Consider the following 23,232-nt stretch of genomic DNA (forward strand, 5'->3'; position numbering starts at 1 on the left):
CTGAGAAGAAATGAGCAAAGACTCGAAGTAAGTGAGAAGAGCTCTTCATTCTGCCAGTATTTACCTACCAAGTCTACTCTATCTGGCTTTTAAGAGCCTCCATGATCAATCAGCCTTGCCAAAATCATTCAAACATGTTTCCCAACATGAATCTTCCTGTCTTGCCAAACTAGTACATGTTATAGTAACTCATAATTTTGGCCTTTGCTCACATTGCTCATCCTACCCACAATGCCTTTTCTTGTCTCATGAATTCAATTCAAAGTACTTCTGAGCATCTGTTTTGTGCTAAACTCTGGGTTACAGAATTGGATAAAACTGTACTTTTAGGGAAGCCATATATGTGAACTAGTAATTATGATGCAGGGTAAATACAAAGTTCAATAACAAAAATATGTGCAATACATGAGAGGCAGCAGGAGGGAGAGTTTTTTCTCCCCCTTGGGTAGAGAGTGAAAGGGAGGAGTGTGAACTGGAAGGTGTTCACAAAGGAAAGTACCTAATATTTGGAAGGGGTTTCAAGGATACTAGGGGAAGGGCTGGCAGATAAAGGGTTAATAGAAAGGGAAAGGGAATAGAAAAGAAGGTAGGAGGCACATTAGCACATAATTGTGGGTCGTTCTCAGGGAGCTGACAGGTAATCCAGTGTTGATGGAGGAGGAACAGCGAAGGGGTGCAGCAGACTATGAAGCTGGAGATGCGGGTGGCCTAGGAGATGGAGCTTCTAAGGAGACGAGGCCAGGGGCAAGTACACAGCACTAGCACCTCACTGTGTGGATGAAAGAGCAAATGGTCAATGTTAGCCATTCTAAGTAGGCTCTTCGAAAAATGTCAAGCAATACCTGCTTGTAATTGTATATAAGGCACAGAAGACTGAAGTTCTATCTCCCTACCCAAAGATAACCTTTGCTGCTTATATATCTTTTTTTATACATCTTTTCAGAACTTTTCTGTGTAAATACAAGCACACAGATACAGCCTTAAAAAGACTCTCTTTCTCTCTCAGATGGGATTTTACTATAAATACTCTTCTGCACCTTGCATTAAAAAAATGAACCCCCACAAAGAAAAGCCCAGGACCATATGGCTTCACTGATGAATTCTACCAAATGTTTAAAGAATTAATACCAATCCTTTGCAAACTCTTCGAGAAAATAGAAGAGGACACACTGCCCAACTTACTCTATAAGGCCAGTATTGCCTTGATAAAAAATCAGACAAAGACATTACAAGAAAAAATAATCAGAGGCGCCTGAGTGGCTCAGTCATTAAGCGTCTGCCTTCGGCTCAGGTCATGATCCCAGGGTCCTGGGATTGAGCCCTACGTCCGGCTCCCTGCTCCGCGGGAAGCCTGCTTCTCCCACTCCCCCTGCTTGTGTTCCCTCTCTCGTTGTGTCTCTCTCTGTCAAATAAACAAATAAAATCTTAAAAAATAAATAAATAAAAACTATAATATCACTTTTGAATATAGACACAAAAGTCTCAACAAAATACAAGCAAACTGAATCCAGCAGCATATAAAAAGGATTATACACCAGGATCAAGTGGGATTTATCCCAGAAATGCAAAGGTGGTTTAATATGTGAAATTCAATCAATGCAATGCAACATAGTAATAAAATAAAGGCAATAACCACTAGACCATCTCAACAGACGCAGAAAAAGCATTCGACAAAGTCCAATACTCTTTTATAATAAAAACTCCCAACAAACTAGAAATAGAAAGGAACTTCCTTAACCTGATAAAGAGCATCTTTGAAAAAATCCACAGCTAATATCACATTTAATGATAAGACTGAAAGCTTTCTCCCTAAAATTAGGAACAAGACAAGGATGTCCCTCTCACCACTTCTATTCAACACTGTACTGGATGTTCTAGGCAAGGCAGTTAAGCAAGTAAAACTATTTCTATTTGCAAATGAAATGACTCTATATATGGAAAACTCCAAGGAATACATACACACAAAACTATTAGAGCTCATAAACAAGTTCAGCACGGTTTCAAGATACAAGATCAATATACAAAATCAGTTGTATTTCTATACACTAGCAATAAACAACCCCAAAATTAGGAAATTAAGAAAACAACTCCATTTACAAGAGCATCCAAAAGAACAAAATACCTAGGAATAAATGTAATAAAAGAAGTATAAGACTTGTACACTGAAAATTACAAAACATCATCAAAAGAAATCAAAGAAGACCTAAACCGTGGAAAGTATCTCATGCTCAGGGATTAGAAGATGTAATGTTGTTAAGATGGGAATACTCCCCAAACTAATCGACAAATTCAATGCAATGTCAATCAAAATTTCAACTGCTTTTTTGGCCAGAAATTAACAAGTTGAAAAATTCATGCTCAATTCATATAGAAATGCAAGGGAACCAAGAGAGCCAAAACAATTTTGAAAAATAAGAACAAATTTGAGAACTCACACTTCCCTGTTTCAAAGCTTACTACAAAGCTATAGTAATCAAGACTGCAGTACTAGCAGTATTGGTTACTATAAAGATAGCCATATCTATCAATAGAACAGAATTGAGAATTCAGAAATAAACCCATACAGCTACACAAATTGATTTTTGACAAGGATGCCAAGACAATTCAAAGGAGAAAGAGTAGCCTTCAATAATCAGTGCTGGGACAATTGGACAACCAAATGCAAAAGAATGAATCTGGACCTCTACCTCACACCTTATACAAAAATTAACTCAAAATGGATCAAAGATCTAAATGTAAGAGCTAAAATGATAAAACTCTTTGAAGAAAACCTACGTGTAAATCTTCGCATCTTTGGATTAGGCAATGGTGTCATACTTGTGACACCTAATGCACAAGCAACCAAATTAAAAAGAGATAAATTGGACTTCATCAAAATTCAAAATTTTGTGCAACAAATGACACTATTGAGAAGGTTAAAAGAACCCCACAGAATGGGAAGAAATATTTGCATATTGTGAATCTAAGGAGGACCTAGCAGCCAGACTAGAAAAGGACTCTTAGAACTCAACAGTAAAAAGACAAATAATTCAATTTTAAAGTAGACGTTTCTACAAAGCAGACAGACAAACTTCATGTGCCACTTGGCACATGAAGAGATGTTCAACATCATTAGTCATTAAGGAAATGCAACTAAAACCACAATGAGACAGTACTTCACACTTACCAGGATGATCATAATAGAAAAAAAAAAAAAAGAACATGGAAAAGAACAAGTGCTGGCAATGATGTGGAGAAATTGGAACACTCACATATTACTGGCAGACTGTAAAATGGTGCAGCCACTTTGGAGAACAGTTTGGCATTTCTTCAAAAGTTAAACACAGAGTCACCATATGACCCAGCGATTCCACTCCCAGGTATGTGCCCAGGAGAACTAAGAACAGGTATTCACACAAAAACTCATACATGAAGGTTCATTAAAGCATTATTCAAAATGCAGCAAAAGCAGAAAGAACTTGAAATGTCCATCAATGATGGATGAATAAACAAAATGTGGTCTATCCATATAATGGGATATCATTCAGTCTTTAAAAGGAATGAGATTCATTTATATGTTACAATATGGATAAACCTTCAAGATATCATGCCAAGTGAATTATAAGACACATACAAGTATAGTTCCACTTCTATGAGGAACCTGGAATAGGCAGATGCATAGAGATAGAAGTAGAATGGAGTTTGCCAGGTGGCTGGAGGAGGGGAAATGGAGAGACTGTTTGAGTATAAGTTTCCTTTTGGGAAGATGAAAAAGCTCTGGAAACGGAGAGTGGTGATGGTTGTACATGATGGATATATTTAGTATCACTGAATTGTGCACTTAAAAATGGTTAAAATGGTAAATTTTATGTTACATATATTTTACCACAATAAAAATATATACATCATTATCTGAAGAGTGCCCAGTAAGGTGTTACTGATAAAATTTTTAAAAATCAGCTTTATTCCAAGCCAAATAATAGAATTAAGAATAGTAATAGCCAAAAGTGGTTCCTAACCCATTCTGAACTTCAGAATGATTTGAAGAACTTCTTGAAAACTAAAAACATCTGGGCCCAGAAAAAAGGAAAGAAAGAAAGAAATGAAGGATTATACATGCCACAACATGGGTGAACCTTGAAAATCTTGAAAAGAATTCAGACACAAAAGGCCACATACTGTAGGACTCTATTTACATGAAATGTCCGCAATAGGCAGATCTATGACAGAAAGTTGGTTAGTCATTGCCTAGGACTGAATGGAGAGGGGAATGGAGAGTCACTGCTAAGGGGTCTCTCTGGGGTGATGAGAATGTTCTAGAATTAGATAGCGGTGATGACTACACAACCTGTGGACAAAAGACCAATGAACTGCACACTTTAAAATGGTGAACTGTCTAGCTTGTGAATGATATCTCAGTAAAAAACAAACACCACAGCAACAAAACAAAAAAATGAACCATTTAAGAAGTATAAGACATATGAAAAGGTCTAAAGAATGATACCACCAACATCCATGTACCCATCAGCTGCTGAAGAGATAAGGCCTTACTGATGCTGCTCCTTCCTGCACACACTCCAAACACATCCCCTCTTCCCACAGAGGAAGCATGATTTTGAAACTGGTCCTGAGGTCCCACTTTTTTTTTTTTTAAAGATTTTATTTATTTATTTGACAGAGAGAGAAACAGTGAGAGAGGGAACACAAGCAGGGGGAGTGGGAGAGGGAGAAGCAGGCTTCTCGCCGAGCAGGGAGCCCGATGCGGGGCTCGATCCCAGGACCCTGGGATCATGACCTGAGCCGAAGGCAGACGCTTAACGACTGAGCCACCCAGGTGCCCCCCACTTTTTAATGAAATATTCCCAATTACTCTGAGCTCTCCCTTTTCTGAACTCCTATTTATAATTGGACTTTGTGCCTTTCATTCCACTCTAAGTCTTTTCTTTTTTTAACCCTTCCTCTACCCCATCCAGTTACCCCCAAAACTAGGTTTTACACTCTCAGAGAGGAGGAGTCAATCTCCTATACCTTCCCACAGTTCCAATAACCCAAGCCCATGCCACACACTCCCAGTAAACAGCTGCCAACAATATATATTTTTTTAAAGATCCTTTCCTCCCATCGTCTAGTCTTTCCTTTCCTAATCTGGCAGTCACGCCTTTCTCTCCCAGTAGAAAAGCAGTCCTGGTGTTGAGCCATATACATTCTGGAAATGCTCAATTCACCATCCCTTGTGTTTGAGACTGCACTGTGATAATGTTCTTCCTGGTACTAGAGGGTACTGGCTCTGGCGGGGCGTGCTGTAGGAAAGCCGAATCCTAAAAGCAAGAGGAAGCAGTAGACCTAGGGTTAAGCTGAAACAGGTCAAAGGCCAGGTCTTCCATATTTTGGCTACCCAAAGAAACAAAGACCTTGGGACTTTCCAGAAACCCCCTCTCTGAAATACCTGTATGCCTCTGCGTTTCTATAGCAACTCCTTCTATGAAAACTCCCTCCCAAGCCTTTTAAATAACCTCCTCATTCAACCTCCTAATATTCCCGTGAGGTATGGGTGAAGGAGGGATTATTATCCTCTATGCATTTTACAAAAGCTACACCACCTATTAAAGGTCACGTAGCAAAGAGCAGTATATTATGGCAAGTTTAGAGCCTCTTTACAGCTTCTCCTGTGCCATATTGAGAGGCTGTTTAGTGGCAATGTGGCACAGAATGAAACTGGTATGGGGGATGGATTCTCTGGTGAATGAGAAATTTGAGCCCCTGGGGCACATGACATAAAAGCCTAAGCAGCAATGAAAGAAGGCCTGGCCCATGTCCAGGATCTCAAAACCACCAGGCCAGGCCTTTACAAAATCACCCACGTGCCTTAGAGGAAGACAGGGAACAGGACTTTTAAAAGTAGCGTACTCCGCACCCTCCATTTCTCTGATCTTTGAGTTTGATCATGGTGGAAAGACAGGTCTAGGGGTACCACTGAGTACTTCTACCGCAGAGTCAGCATCTGCACATGAACAACTATCTGTTGCCTGGTTAATGAACAAATGCTTGTATGTCTGAGGTGAGGGACAAGGAGAAGAGGCAAAAGAAAAAGAAGACATGAAGAAACGGAAACTGTTAGCCTTGGTTGAAGAAAAGCCAGGAGGCAGCTAGGATTCTGAATTAGTAAGTGAGGAGTTGGCAAGGAAAGTAGGGATCTTTGGTGAATTTAAAAACTATGGTTTTATAGGTATAAGGGCTTTATTAAGAATGTTTTATGTGGGGCGCCTGGGTGGCTCAGTCGGTTAAGCGACTGCCTTCGGCTCAGGTCATGATCCTGGAGTCCCTGGATCGAGTCCCTGGATCGAGTCCCTGGATCGAGTCCCGCATCAGGCTCCCTGCTCGGCAGGGAGCCTGCTTCTCCCTCTGACCCTCCCCCCTCTCATGTGCTCTCTCTCTCTCATTCTCTCTCTCTCAAATAAATAAATAAAATCTTTAAAAAAAAAAAAAGAATGTTTTATGTGGGGCGCCTGGGTGGCTCAGTCGGTTAAGTGTCTGCCTTTGGCTCGGGTCATGATCCCAGGGTCCTGTGATTGAGCCCCACATTGGGCTCCCTGCTCGGTGGGGAGTCGGCTTCTCCCTCTGCCTGCCACTCCCCTGCTTGTGCTCGCTCTCTCTGACAAAAAAGTAAATAAAAATCTTAAAGGAAAAAAGTTTTGTGTTTTATGTGTGAAGTAGAAATTTCATAATTAATTTAGGTATTGAATACTGCACATAGAGTAAAAATAGTTTATCAGCACTCCTTTCTAAATATTTACATCCTAGATCTTCATCAAGTATAAAAAGAAAGTATCTTTTTTCTCCTCAAAGAGAAATAAGCACATGGTCCACACAAAACCACCTGCAGTGAAGATGAATCCTCCATACTTCCAGTAGCGGGCTGTATTCCAAAAAAAAACACATACTTTATTGTTGAAATAATTAGTACGTATGCTTAATTTATACACAGTTCTCATAACTGCATCTTTAGCATAAAACAAGATGGTGTGTGGACCAAGACAAGCACTCAAAGCTTAGGAATCTCCCTTTTGACACTAGCACTTGCAGGGCTTACATGACAAATAGCATAGTATGTATCAGGGGCCAGCAAACCTCTTTTAAAGAGCCACACAATAAATATGGCAGGCTCTGTGGGCTGTACAGTTAACCCTGCCGCTGAGGGGCAAAAGTAACCACAGACAACATGTAAACAAGTAAGAGTGCCTGTGTTCCAATAAAACTTTATTTATGGACAAGGAAATTTAAGTTTCACATACTTCTCACACATCACAAAATATTATTCTTCCTTTGACGTTTCCATAACCATTTAAAAGTGTACAAATCCTTCTGAACTCAGGGGCTACACGACAACAAATTGCAGAGATGATCTGACCCATGGGGCACAGCTGGCTGAACCCTGTCACACATGAACACCAGTTCCAGACCTAGGCCCAACCAGCTACATAGGAATTATGTGACTAGCTTTTTTTTTTTTTTAAAGATTTTATTTATTTATTTGAGAGAGAGAGAATGAGAGACAGAGAGCAGGAGAGGGAAGAGGGTCAGAGGGAGAAGCAGACTCCCTGCCGAGGAGGGAGCCCGATGCGGGACTCGATCCCGGGACTCCAGGATCATGACCTGAGCCCAAGGCAGTTGCTTAACCAACTGAGCCACCCAGGTGCCCCTGTGACTAGCTTTTTAAAGAAATGCAGATTCACAAGTCCCACCCCAGAGGTTCAGGATTCAATAAGCTGCAGAGGAATCTGTTTTCACCAGGATCTGGGAGCCACCAGGCCATCTTCCAGGTCACTAAAACAGGCGGGTTTCAAAACACCTGCCTTCAAACACTTAGGTTCTCCTGCTTCACCTGCCTCTACCTAGCTGTATGGCTTGGGTGAGCCACTGCCTCTCTCTGGATCTCATTTTCCTCATCTACAAAATGAGAGAGAGGGCTGTCTGATGGGCATGCCCAGGCCCTTTCCTGCTCTGATATCTGTGATTCTGTGGCTTAGAAAATATGCAGAAGCATCCAAGATGAAGTGCAACAAAGCAGCAAGCCATACTTTTGAGGAGAAAGCCTGTTATTATTTATTCTTTCACATTACATTTTGGTAGAACTCTCCTGAATTGGTTATTTTGCTCCTTCATGTGATATTCTGTCAAAGTCCAGGGTCAACAGCTGTGATACTACCCTGAAAACTATACTTACGTGTGCAGGGGGGCAGCACGGAGCAGTCCCAGGGCAGAAGTGCAAGGAGGGCTGCTTCCCCCACCCTGTCTCCCCTGCTTCTATGCCCTGTTCTTGGCAGAACAGTGAAGAGGAGAGAGAAAACGAATCAGGATGACTGGTGATGGGCTGGCTTTAAATATATATATATATTTAAAGCATTTTAAAGCCTTATGCATGGCTAATAAAATCTCAGTAATCATCATTAAACTGCTGATAGAATCCAGAAAAGGAGATTCGTCCCTTGTTCAACACTGGATTCTTCAAAGCCCAGGAAGAGTGTGAAGGACAGCAAGCTTTGGATTCTGACAAGAATACTTCTTAAGCGGGGCACCTGGGTGGCTCAGTTGGTTAAGCGACTGCCTTCGGCTCAGGTCATGATCCTGGAGTCCTGGGATCGAGTCCTGCATCGGGCTCCCTGCTCAGCAGGGAGTCTGCTTCTCCCTCTGACCCTCCCCCCTCTCATGCTCTCTGTCTCCCATTCTCTCTCTCAAATAAATAAATAAAACCTTTAAAAAAAAAAAAAGAATACTTCTTAAGCAAGAATCACTTGGTGTCGGGGCGTCTGGGTGGCTCGGTCGTTAAGCGTCTGCCTTCAGCTCAGGTCATGATCCCAGGGTCCTGGAATCGAGCCCCACATCAGGCTCCCTGCTCCGCGGGAAGCCTCCTCCCTCTCCCACTCCCCCTACTTGTGTTCCCTCTCTTGCTGTGTCTCTCTCTGTCAAATAAATAAAATCTTAAAAAAAAAAGAATCACTTGGTGTCCATGAAGTCCAATAATATTTTACCTAATCTGTCTTAAATTAGATCTTTGGGAAGTAAATGAGTTAAAAGGAAAATTGAAATTGAATTGTGGTTTACTGCCCAAGGGGAAATATCCAGTTTATAATAACAGCCACTGGATGCGTTTGAGCACAAGGCCCATTAAGAGCACTGGAATAGCTCTTAACGAGTTATGGCACAGAGTATTAATAAATACGTCATGCCAGCATAAAATGAACCTTCTGAAAAGCATGGGCTTTTCATTTTTAATTAGCCATGTGGGGCTTGGAGCACGGGATGGAGGAGCTTTGCCACTGCTAATTCAGGGTAAGATGTATTCTCTTCAGGGTCTACCATGAGGGGGAGGGGCGCTGTGCACGGCCAGGGACAAGCGCATTCGTACACACACCAAACAAATCCTAGCATACTGCAAATGCAGTACAATAAATGCACGCAGGGACCAAAGGACTGCAGTGCGGCCAATATAATGGCATTTTGTCACCCTCACCCCACCCCAGGATCAGATTAACTTTTTTAATCATACAAAAAGTATAGATTAAAATAATAAAGGGTACACAAAGATGAAAGGACGTTACGGAGAAGAGTACCCAATACAGGGGTGGACTATATCACAGACCAGAAAGCTTCTTAGAGAAAGGTTTATTCTGCAGCTCCTGGTTTGCTGTGGGACACACGGCCCAGGACACTAGCTCTCCCTCCCCTGTGAGGTCATCATCTCCGTTAGGGCAAAGGTAACCCGCGGTGCCTGATGATCTCTGGCTACAATGAACAGCAAGGGGCCCGGGATTGAACCAATCTACAAGAGGGCAGCTGGGAACCAATGCCCTTTGAGTCTATCTAGCTAGAGCTGGTACTGACACTGACTTATGATTGTCTCCCCGAGTTTGGCTCCTGGATCTTAACTGTTTTGATCTCTAGAGCTGCCTGACCCTCTTGCTTTTAGCTGACTTCTCTACTCTTAAGTTCTTGCCTGCCTCAACCTCATATATATACCTTATTCTCCCGGACCTATGTACTTCTTCTGAACCAGGCAACTGGCCAGTTTGACTTATAATAGCTGTTAGCTCTTTCCTGCCTAACTATAAATTGTTAATTCTGGTGACTTCTGCTAGGGGCAAATCCTCTCTGCTGATCGGTTTCAGAGTGTGCACGCCCAGTTTTCTATCCAGTAACAATATAAATACAGCTACGGTAGTGACAACAGCTGCAGCCCGCGGTCCACTCACTAACAGCCATTCAGCCTTCACTCCCGAGTAACTATCTATAGAGCCCATATAGCAGGCAACAAATCAATGTCCCTTCAAAGTTCCCCTGTTTTAATAAGGGAAAATCTAATGCTGAGTCCAAACAGATTCTACTTCAGACTAGGAAGCTATTGGGAAATAAATGATCCGCACTGTAAAATGACTACACCGTGTTGAAGAGAGTCCAGATGCCTTTCTTAATGCTACTCTGCTTAGTGGGTCCCTCAAGTGAAATCACAATTATAGCCCCATGTGGCTCTGGAAAGGTTCCAGCAGCAAAGGCTCACCTGGCCTGAATTTCTTCAGTACCTGTGTCCTGGTACTAAGCTGCCTTTTAAAAATACTGAACTAAGGCGGGACATGAAACATGGACAAATTTTTTTTTCCTTTAGGTTGTACTTCTGTTTGAACAATGAATATTTTTTATTTTATTTTTATTTTTATTTTTTAGGTAGGCTCCACAAACACGGGCCTCGAACTCAGAACCTGAGATCAAGACCTGAGCCAAGCCAAGAGTTGGATGCTGAACTGACTGAGCTACCAGGTGCCCTGAACTACGAATATTTAGAGCCCTCATCTTCCAAGTCTCCGTTCCACTACACTGAGGATTGGGCAAGAGAGACCTCTAAATCCCATATTTATGTTTTTATTGCTTTTGGTAATTGACAATTGTATCTATAAGCCTATTGGAGGAATAACATTGAACATTAAGCATTTACTCCGTGGCAGGCAGCCCACTAAGATGCCCATTCAGTATCTGTCTCACAGCAACCACTTCATGACGTAGGTAGGTACTATTTTACAGATGATGAAATTGAGGTGGAAAGTCAGGTAACTTTCCCAAGACCACAAAATTATTTATTAAGTGGCAAAACTTAGAATTGAGCTGAGGCGGTCTAACTCCAAAGCCTATGCTCTTAATCATCATAAGGCAATTTTTAAAAAGCTTCAAAAAAATCTAAATGCTCACTTTACAGACAAGAAACCAAGCACAGACACCTCTGCTCCCACTAACACCACAGAGCTGAGAGGTCTCCTGGCGTCTGGTCCTGAGTGCTTTTGACCACACCAGGTCATCCGGTCCCACCCTTGAGTCAATGAAGGAATCTCTCTTTCTTAATACCTTTAACTCTGGCAAAAGGAAAACCTGTGCATATGCCTCAGAGATCACAGCGGCTGGTTATAGTTGTGGTCTTCTTCCCAAGTTAGGCTGGATGAAGGTAACACTGGCGCCACATCTATCTGTGGCTTTACTGTTTTCCGGGTGCTTCTGCATACACGTTCTCATTTGGTTTGGCCTTGTAACCTCACGCCCTCCAACCCACATTTGGAGCATCTGACACGCTTCCTGCCCACATCCTGGCCACACGAAGCCATACCTGGCAGAAGGGCAGGGCCGTGCACCTGCTTCAGCGCTGAGCCAGCATGATGCTGCTCCCTAGAGGCCGGGCAGCTCTGAACCTCCTACATGGCCACTCTTCCTCGCTGCCCTTCAATATGAATTTGCCTTTGATCTCTTTCCCCTTTCCCCTCTTAGGGTACACAGACTGCAGCTGCTCCAGGGTAAAACAAAATGCACGTTTGTTACGTAAAGCATATTAAACCCCTCTAGTCACTGTATTCATATTCCAGAATATTCTATATTCTTGCTCTCCTCTCTCTTAGAAAGGTTGCCAACTTATTTAGGTTGTTAAGACTCAGTTTTCTCATTGTTAAAATAGGGATAATGACTAATGGTACCTACTTTATCAGGTTGTGAGAATTACATGAAGATTCACCAAAAATCCTCACTACAGTGCCTGGCACAGAACAAACCCTCAATGGCCGTGATGAGGATGCTGCCGCGGCCATCACACAGACTACTGCCACTCCGGCTCTCTGGCTCCCAACATGGGGTGGCCATGAGGAAACCCCAAGGGCTACCATTCACGTTAGTTAGTACTCACACCCTTGGCACAAGTCAACGGGATAAGCCAGACCAAGTATCCAGAGTCACTAGGAGACGCCCGTATGGCTGCACTGGCTCAAGATGGGCCCAGAGCTCATGTCAGACCTGAGGACTCCGGAAGAGGGAGAAGATAAACACGGCATAGTACGCATACATTGGGATCCACCTGCCTCTCCACCTTTGGCTCCTGTCTTGGCAAACCACACTCCATGCTCTCATCACAACTAAACTCACCGTTTGAAACAATCCAGTCTTTCCCATGCCTCTCTGCCTTTGCATGTACCGATCGTTACACCCGAACTACTCTTTCTTCTCTTTTCCAACAGGTGAATTTTTTTAACCATATTTTAATACTTTAAAGTCCAGCTCAATCACCTCCTCTCTGCAGATGGCCCCATTCAACTCTCTCAAACAGAATTATCCTTCCTTCCTGTGTGTCTCCACATGGCACTTACTTCAATTACAGCAGTTAACGTAGTGTTGTCATTTTTGTGTACCCATCTGTATCTCTCACTGGACCCTGAGATCCTTAAAGGCAGGGCCATGGCTTCCAACTGTTGTTTCTCAACTTAGCAAGCAGAGTGCATAATATGACGCCCATCTGGCACAAGGTAGAGAATTCATACATGTTTACTGAATATACGAATTAATCTCTTAGACATGATGAAATGACCATACAACTATACAGCTAGCCTATAACTATATATAACTTTCTGCTAGGTGTCTAATTGACCTTTTGCACTCTTTAGCTCATCTGCCCATAAGAATTATTTGTTGCAGTTTGAAAAGTCTTCTCATCTTTTCTGTGTCTTAGATACCATGCTAAAGATACAGCCTGAACCAGATACACATACACATACACACAAAAACCCAAAACACCATATACTAACTGCATATTGAGGCAGTGTAAAATGCTAGAAAATTATCTAAAAGTGATAGTAGAAAACAAAAAAATCAGGCTGCAGTATACACTATAGAGACAGCATAGTATGGCAGAAAGACCATGAATATTAAATCACACATACCTGCGCCTGAAATCTGGCTCTACCACACATTAGCTCAGGGAATCTAAGCAATTAAGATTTCTGAGCCACAATATTTTCTTACTTATAAAAACATGCAACATTCTACTGACAGCTTCTTAATGTTGGTAGCCCTTAAGGACTGCAGAAAATTGAGTCAATAATGATATCTAGAATTTGGGTAGTGTCATCCCCTAAAGTAGTAGATGAAAGAAGGAGGTTTGAGGGGAGAAATGGAGTTCAGTACTGAACACACTTAGTTACCTGTGGGAAACCCAGCTAGAGATGCCTGGCAAGGTGCAGTTTGGAGATACAGATTCAAGAGTACTGAGAGAATGGGTGACATTACCCAGGGAGTGTGTGCCAAATGAGAGGAACACGGGTACGGAACCTGGGAGAACACCAACACTTAAGGGAGAGGTGCTGGAAATGGAAGAGAAGGAATGATCGGAGATATACGGAACATTAAGCCAAGGAAAAGAAGAACTGCAAGAATTAGGGAGTAATCAACAGTATCAAATACAGTAGAGAGATTCGGTGGGATAATATGTAAAACAATGTCTGATAAATTTGGCAATTTGACATCACAGAGGATCTTATCTTGAGAATGTCGCAAGAGGTGAGGATGCAGTCAGGCTGCAAGGATGGGGAAGCGGATGGGAGGTGTGCAGCTGGTGATGGTGAGTAAAGGCTACTCTTTACAAGTTTCAGTGCAGGAGAAGAGAAGTTAGACTAGCTGGTGATGCGGGCTCAGGTGAGGGCTCATTAGAATGGGACAGGTTTTGGGAGTGCTTATAGGCTGAGGACAAGGAACCAGGATGAAAAGGGAAAGACTGACAGACCAGAAAAGTGAGAGTGAAGTTCTAGAGAAGGTTGGAAGGCATGGGTGGGGTCAAAGGCAAAGGAAGAGGGACTGGCCTTGAACAGTAGACAGGGAACCTCATTGTCTGAAACTGGAGGGATCTTTTATTCAAACTTGCTTCCACAGGCCAAACTTTGTAACCTCAACAAAGTGTCTGGAACAGGAGTGCCTCTTCAGAGCTGGTATGGAAAATTCTACTGCTAGGTTCAGATTTGGCAGAAATTGTCATATAATAGGGCAACCCTAATTTTGAACTGTGTCAAACAGGGTTAAATGTAAAGAACAATATGTAAGGAATTTACAACTCATGTGAATTTGGAAACAATTAGTAAGAGAAGCATTCCTCTGTATAATGATGCCACAGGCTTGTTCTCTTTGACTAAGAAAGGATTTAAAATATGGTTAATTATTGTCAGAAGATGATCAGTATCATTGTGATCTTGAGACGTCCTCCAACATTTCCGAAGGCCATTATTAACTAACCCATTCAACAGGTCAATTTTTATTAAAATAAAAATATTTCACAACCCTAGAGAAACCATCAGAGACTAATTCCTAAAACTATCAACCAGTGTAATTTTATGGCTGAGGTGATTAGCTAATAACACACATTCTAGAATTCAGATGAAGGTGTCTCTTCTACACTAACATGGCTCAGAGCTTTGGAACTACAACTAGCACTTGTGGAAGGAGTTGAGAAGACCTGAGGCTTTTTTCTGGAGCAAATGCTAGGTTCATCTGCAGGTGCCTCTGTGACTCATGCTGATGCTGAAATGTACTGGACTCTTGCCTATGTAAAAATCGAAGACTGGCAAAATCTCTCAAGAGAGTAACGATACTGGCTTTTAAGTAACTCAGAATATCTGCATTATGGGTCCTTTTAAAGATTATAATTTAGTGCTTGCTAAAGGCCTATTTAGGACACTGAATATTTAGACAGCAAGTAGCCTTTGATTCTTCTGTATTCTCCAGGTTTAGTCTCTTACCAAGTTAGAGCACCACAACCTTTCAAGTACCTGGGCCATATTCTCTTTAATGCACATACCATTATCTGTAATGATTTATGTCTTTACTTGTTTATTACCTGTCTCCCCAACGAAAACTAAGTTCCAAGAATAGCATAAAAGGCTTGTCTGATTTGTTCCCAAGGGCATGGAACAGAGGCTGGGTATACAGAAAACGCTCAATAACAATTTATCAAATTATCAAATGAATGACTGAACGCTGGACTCTGCCCTTAACCTTCCACAATCAATCACAAAATCCTATCAATTTATCTCTGTAACAGCTCTTGACTTCATCCACTGCCCTTTTCACTTCTACCATTATAGTTTGGACTCTCATCACCTCACAGCTCGTCTCTTTCCCTCTGGTCCACCCTACATACCACATTCCCCTCCCTAAAGCTCTGCTTCAATCACATATCCGCACTCCCAACACCTCCAGTAGTTCTCTGCTGTTTATCGAGTAAAGACCAAACTTCCTCGTCTCACACTGAGTCCTCCGTGATCTGGCTCCAGCTCCCCGTCCCCAGCCTCATCTCCCACAGTTCCTCACTCATTTCCCCACATTCCAGTCAAATCAGACTACTCAGTGTTTTCTTCCATTGTCCTACAGCCTTGTCTCTGAGCCTTTGCTCGCATTGTTCTTTCTGCCTAGAATGTTTCAGTCTATCCCTCTTTTCTAAACTCCAAAGCCTGATTCAAATACTACTCTTACTGTAAAGTAAGTAAGGCCCTTTCTGGGTTTCCCTTGTCAATAATTTTATCATACTAATCAAGGCCATGTTCTAAGCTACTTAAGGGTAAAGAATGGACTTTTATCAATCTTTGTTTCCCCAAGAGAACCAAACAGACCCCCTGCCCCACAATGCCTCACATAAAGGAAGTACTCAAGAAGTATTTTTGTTGAATAAATGGGTCATGTTTTATATGAGGCAACCCAAATTGGTATATATTCCAATGTCCGTTTCTCTCATTTCCTTTATCGTCAGTTAATACAGGGAGGGTAACACAACTCATACAGCCAAGAAAGAAGCAAAACACTTAATAAAGGTAGACATGACATGATAACTTATAATATTCAGGAAATAACACCCTCTGTATAATAAACACATGATACCAATAAACCAAGAAGAGATTCAAGCACTAGGTGGAGGCTATGACCTTTGATAAAGTCTTTTCCAATTCTAAGTTTCTACAAGAGGAGAGATAAGACTGGTAGCATTTAACAAAAGTCATCCAGCCCTCTGAAAATACCTAAAATGTCAGGAAAACTGTTTCCTGATCTACTTCCTCAGCCCCTAAAGGAAACTAATTCTTCAGGAAAGGAAAAGATATACTGGTAATCAGTCTCTTTTCCCTCGAGGGTTCAATTCATTTTGGTCAATGGGAAAATTTTTGTTAGAAAAAATATCATAATGTCATCTCTCATGTTCAAAGCACTCAAAAAGTACACAGTGTTTTCATATGCATTATCTCCTAAGATTATTTTAATCAACAGATATGGATTGAGCACTTACTACAGGGCAGGCACTGTTCCAGCTGATGACCACACAAGAGGATGAACAATAAACAAATAAATATATGGCAGGGGTTGCTAAGCTACAGAGAAAAATGAAGCAGGGCTGGAGCAACAGGCTGTTTTGTTTTATATAGGCTAGTCAAGAAATGATCTTCACAACAACCCAGCAAAATAGGTGGGATATTAGCTCTTAGCATAATCTTAATTTCCTAAATTAGGGAAACTGACACACTGAATGGTTAAGTGACACGCTCAAGATCGCCTGGAATAGATGGGGATAGGATCAGAAACCAGATTTCCTAACACTTGGTCTATCGCTAAGGTTTTAAAGAGGATTTGGATGTGGGAATGTTCAACTAAATTCCTTCCCCTCTAGAGAATAATGCTTGGAGGGTAGAAAAGCATCCCACACACGCACATCCTTAATCCATCACCCTGATGATGGCCTGCCTCCCACTGGTGCACAAGCATTTGCCTCACTTTGATTTGGGGGATAAAAGAACAGAAACACCATTTTGATTTTTTTTATATTGTTGCAAAATGGCTTTTTAAAAACAAAGTTTTAAAATATGTAGTTTTTATTTAGAACAGAAAGGAGCATCTAGGCTTATTGTGTAAAAGCAGGAAATGCAACACCTCATTAGCAATACTTCACATCACACCTAATGAACATAAACTCTCCTTTAGCAGTCTCTGTTCTGCACACCTGTTGAAGAGTGTGTGAAAATAGATTCAGCAAGGATTTTCTGCCAGGAGCACATGGGACTGTGTGTGTGTGTGTGTGTGTGTGCCCATGTGGGCACGCACACGTGTGCACGTGTAAGGAGAAAATTGTAAACATTGCTGGGAACAGGATGCCCTGCTATAGCTAATGTGAATTAAATCTAAAAACCACTTTTTAGTAAAGGTTGGCTGAAGACCTTAATGTATTATAGAAATTCAGAAGGAGGAGGAATCAGTTCTGGTGTAGAGAATCAAGTCAGGCTCTAAGGAAGAAGAGGCCCTAGGGCCTGGATGAATGGGTCGAGTGTCAAAAGGTGAAGTTAAAGGACAGTACATTCTAAGAGGAGGGAATGGAGACCAGGAGGCAGGGGACACTCGGGAAACAGGAAGCAGTTTGCCATAGCTAAAATATACTATGTGATAGACATATTGTGAAATACAATTAGAAGGATAGAGATATAGGTCCAACTCTCATCTTGCATTTATTATAGGTAAGGAAACTGAACCCCAGAGAAATTTGAGTGATTTGGCCAAGGGCAAACAAGGGGTAAAGGAAGAACTAAAATGGAAGTGTTTATATTGCCAGTTAGGAGCTCTTTTCACTATCCCATTCTGTCAGTTGGCTGGGGGACTGGGACAAATGGGAGATCATGTTTCCGTTAAAAGTAAAAATATGGGGGCACCTGGGTGGCTCAGTCAGTGAAGCATCCGACTCTTGATTTTGGCTGAGGTCATGATCTCAGAGTCATGAGCTTGAGCACTGCATTGAGCTCTGCGCTCAGCAGAGAGTCTGCTTATCCCTCTCCCTCTGCCCCCTCTCTCTCCCTCCCTAAAAAGAAAAAAAAAAAGAAAGAAAGAAAAGTGAAAATATGTAGGGATGTTAAATAAATTGCCTTCAGATTACATGTCCAGCTGAATAGTTGCAGGAGTACTGATACCGAGCCCAAGTCTCTGGAATAGCTTGTCTAGGGCTGCTAGACTACTCAGCTCCTTCACTTCAGAAGGTAAAATACTGGAGCTAATACAGACACCATCCTTTCCCTCAGAAGTACTGCACTTCTTAGGACCGATCCTAAAAAGTATTATTAGACCATAGGGATTATCAGGAATGTGAATGAAAAAGTAGGTTCTTCTTCCTGTCTCTAAATTTGCCTGCCTAGCTTCAGGAGAACTGAGCCAATGAAGCTGAGCATCAATTAATAAAACATTAGAAAAGTGGAGAACCAGAAATGTGTTGTAACAAACTAAGAGTTAGGAGGCATGGGTTCTAGTCCTGGTTCCACCACGAACACTGGTGTTGGCTTTAAAAATTAAAAAAAATTTTTTTGAAGAAGGGCTATACATTTTTAAAAAAGATTTTATTTATTTATTTGAGAGGGAGCGATAGAGAGAGCATGATTGGGGAAGGGGCAGGGAGCCTGACTCTTAGCTCCATCCCAGGACCCTGGGATCATGACCTGAGCCAAAGGCAGATGCTTAATGGACTGAGCCACCCAGGTGCCCCTAATGTTGGCTTTTGACAAGTACTTCCCCTCATTAAATTTATAAAAGGAGGAGGCTGAATTAGCTAATGTCTAAGGATACAATATTCTAATTTTCTATGATTCTAGGTAGACTTCAATTTGCAGGAAAAGAGAAATGAAGAGTTGAAGGTAAAGTGAACTTTGGGAAACCACATATAATTTTTTAATGCAATAGCATGTGCCCTATTTAAAGGCACATCGGTCCATCCTATAATTTAGATTTCTGTTCATAAGACTTTCTTTTTTTTAAAAAAAGATTTTATTTATTTGAGAGAGAGAGAATGAGAAACAGAGAGCATGAGAGGGAGGAGGGTCAGAGGGAGAAGCAGACTCCCTGCCAAGCAGGGAGCCCGATGCGGGACTCGATCCTGGGACTCCAGGATCATGAGACTCGATCCTGGGACTCCAGGATCATGACCTGAGCCGAAGGCAGTCGCTTAACCAACTGAACCACCCAGGCGCCCCTCATAAGACTTTCTTATAAGAGGGTATACCCACTGAACAAAAAGGACACATGGATCAATTACTAATTTAAGAAGTGGGAAAAGAAGTAGGAGCCAACTCTGAAGGCCTTTTTCAAACTAATCCACAGACTTTCTTGCTGCCCCACTTAAGATAGTTATCGGGGGGCACCTGGGTGGCTCAGATGATTAAGTGTCTGCCTTCGGCTCAGGTCATGATCCCAGGGTCCTGGGATCGAGCCCCACATCGGGTTCCTGGGTAAGTGGGGAGCCTGCTTCTCCCTCTCCCTCTGCTTCTCCCCCTGCTCATGCTCTGTGTCTCAAATGAATAAATAAAATCTTTAAAAAAAAAAAAAAAAGATCGTTATCGGGAATATATGTGGCCATTTGAAATTCAACAAGTTATTATTAAGAATTGGAGAGATAGACACTTTTTCAAGTAATAGAAAGTCCTTGATTTGATTTATTACAAAAGCTTGGAAGGGGGAGAAATGAATTGAGAATTTACACGGATAAAATATAAGATTTCAGGGGCGCCTGGGTGGCTCAGTTGGTTAAGCGACTGCCTTCAGCTCAGGTCATGATCCTGGAGTCCTAGGATCGAGTCCCGCATCGGACTCCCCGGTCGGCGGGGAGTCTGCTTCTCCCCCTGACCCTTCCCCCTCTCATGCTCTCTCTGTCTCATTCTTTCTCTCCCAAATAAATAAAATCTTAAAAAAAAAAAAAGATTTCAAAGCATGAAAGAAGGGAAAACAAATAACAAAATTAAGATTTCAACAGGCTTAAGAAAATAGCAGAAAGAAAACTAAGAACAAAGGCATTCAGGAGAGTTCAAGTTCCTTAGAATGCCTATTTGTTTTTGCCAATACATATATAAAGAAACTTTGGAAGACCCTCCTAACAGTGGTTACCTGTTCAGGGAGACAGGAAGTGAGCAGATGAAGGAGAGGTGTAAAGGAGAGACTTTTTACTGAATATCTTCAATTGACTTTTTAACCATGCAGGTATACAAATTATTTTTATTTAATGTAAACAAACAAACAAACAAACAAATCCCCTAAATTCAATTATTTGCAAGCAACAGCTGAAATACAAGAAAGCCAAAGAAAGGAAACATTAGAACAAAGTACCAAGAGGCAAAGAAAATGTTATAGCACTGGGAGGTCTGAAGAAATCCAGAGAGAGGATAATCTAGACTGTTTTCAGGGACCAGCTGGGAGTGAAATGCAACATGGACAACATTGCTGAGGGCCTCAAGCTTATGATAGCTCAAACCAGCCCCAGCTGGTTCAAGGGTATCTTGAAAATATGACACACAGGTTTATGTCCCTGTGTCCCCGGAGAGTATGAAATCCACAATGGGATAAAACCAGAACTCTACTGACAGGGAAGTAGTTTTCTTTCACCCTCTAAAACAGAGGGAAGGAAATGAGAAACCAATTTCAATGAGAACCATAAAAATGATTAATTAGGTAGAAAATGAGACTTATAAAGAAAAGATAAAGAAATCCATTTGTATCATTTAGCAAAAGAAATTCTGTTTTGCAAGAATTATTTAAGGCAGTTCATGAAAAACAAACGCAAGGGAATGTCCTCTTAAAGTCATTTCTACTCTCAATATTATTTGATTTGTGGGTTAATTCCCAGTGTGCTTCCTTGTAGAGGAGACTTTGCTAATTTGGCCTAGTGAAAGGCCTAGTTAGTAAGAAGTATTAGTAATGCCAGTGAAGATTTGCAAATAAACCTGAGCAAGTATATTATTAATCAACTAAAAAATCCCTTGCTTTGGGGTGCCTGGCTGGCATGTGACTCTTGATTTTGGGGTTGTAAGTTTGAGCCCCATGTTGGGTGTTGAGATTACTTAAAAATAAAATCTTTAAAAAAAATCCCTTGATACTTCTGAAGTGCTACTAATGTTCTTTCTTGTCACGAGTGTTAGTTTGTTTGCTTTATAATAATCATTAATCTATGCATTTATGTTGTATGAACTTTTCTGCATGGTGGTATGTTTCACAATTAAAAAAAAAAAAAAGATGAGCAAAAAAATACAATTAAAGTTATCCTTTCCGCAAACTATTTACCCTGTGGTGAGGCCAAAGGCTGAAGTCAGACTGTCTATCATGAAGAACCAGTCCCCTAACAGAGCTCCATCAACATCTATCCTACCCAAGGAATGATACCTATCAAAGTTAGAGACCCACCCACTCTGAGGCCTCAGTCCCCCGATCCAGGGCCACTGAAATCTGAGGCGTTAGGAGAAAAGAGGCTATCTACAGGGCAGGACCAGGGGAAAAGGCATGCAAAGGGAAACTGGCTCTGACAACAAACAGCTCTATGTATTCTTCATATATTAAGTCAGGTTTAAGAAAGGTAGACTTACTTTGCATTTGAGTTGGAAAAATAAACAGTTAAAATAAAAGCAAAGAGGTTTTAGTAACCTGAAAGGTCAGGGTCCAAGGCAATCTTCTTATTGCCGTAAGAGTACTTTCTGAAAAAGTTGTATCATTGGCCAACTCACCTAAATAGGCACAACCTAAACCCTGTGATTTGTCATTGCTTTGTACCTCTTCTAAGATCATGGACATAAGGGTAGGAAAGAGCAAGAAAACATTTCTAAAAATATTTCAAAATTTTACAACGAATGAGATTTTTTTCTAAAAATAGCCCAAGATTCCATGTTTCCTTATTCACTAACCCAGAACGTTACAGCCTGCCTCCTCTTTCCCCCATTTACCCCACTCGGCAAAGGCCCAGATTACAAAGTTAGACTTTAAAAAGGGAAGAGTAAATGAGGAAATCAATGAAAATTTATGAAAACTACTCAGTTCCAGAACTTGATGTGTGAAAAAGTCCTTAGAAATTCTGTCCAACTTCTCAGTTCTAGATGAGAAAATTTAGGCCCAGAGAGGTGACATGTCTTGCTAACGGACATGAACTAGTTTTTTACAAGTTTTTTCTTTATTTACAACTTTCTTTTCCTGTAATCTATCTGTGGTAGCTTGAACAATACACAAAAGAGAAAAGAGAAATACAGATAATAAACATGGTGAATTATGGTAGAGTTAGGAGTGTTTACTTCTAGTCTACTGTTATTTCTATCATATCATGCTTTGTTTCTGAAACTTTCTATATTTTTCAGCTGCAACAGAAGTGTAGACAATGTCTTAACTGCTTTTGCCATCCTGAGCCAAAAATGACTCCACAACTATAGCTAGGTCAAGAGATCTTCTGGTCTCATCTTACTTCTGTCCCATTATTAAGCCAAGAAACTAAAATTTCTTCCAAATTAAAAGATTGAAGGACAAGTTAGGAGAAGTTTATGAGGCAATTTTGTTAAGAAAGAGCGTTTAGATAAGCTTTATATTTGTGAATATGTAATTACACAAAGCCTTTTCTCCCCTCACCTGGAAACACCTATCACTCTAATTCTTTAAATGACATTTATCAAATGAGGGATCCCTAAAATGGTGTCTGATGTCATTCCTCAGTATGCAGTGGCTCATTAGTTGGCTGGTGGATTAACCAGGGGGCTTTGTTTCTCCACCTGTTGCCTCGTTTCAAAAGATAATCATGAGAAAGAAACCCACGGTTTGGTCAAATATTTGTTAGAGGAGTTTGAAACTCTTGGCCAAATGAAGACTAGCATTTATTTCACTTGTGCTTCTTACCGGCAGGAATAACAGAATGGACTCTAATGGAAGAATGAGTGGTGGCTCAACCCACACACCCGAGTAACAAGGCCAAAGACCCGTGTCCTCTGGCCCGGTTTGGTTTACTTTATTCTATTCCTGTCTTCAACAGCTATGATCTAATGTCACCAAGGGACAGAGAAAGTTCAGATAGAGTACAAATCCATCATCTCCTTTATACTAACAACAGGCTTTGTTGATATTGTAATAGTTACATCATCTTTATATCTAAAG

General features: G+C 41.2%; 1 protein-coding gene across 3 annotated transcripts in view; it reads right to left on the minus strand.

Annotated features, from left to right (window-relative positions):
* The window catches only part of SCN8A (sodium voltage-gated channel alpha subunit 8), a 118,723-nt gene that overhangs the window by 94,828 nt on the left and 663 nt on the right, over window positions 1-23,232 (minus strand). The window lies entirely within an intron of this gene.

This window comes from Mirounga angustirostris, unplaced genomic scaffold (assembly GCF_029215605.1).
Source record: "Mirounga angustirostris isolate CCGP_5_RB_7025 unplaced genomic scaffold, mMirAng1.0.hap1 SCAF_5, whole genome shotgun sequence".
NCBI lineage: Eukaryota > Metazoa > Chordata > Mammalia > Carnivora > Phocidae > Mirounga > Mirounga angustirostris.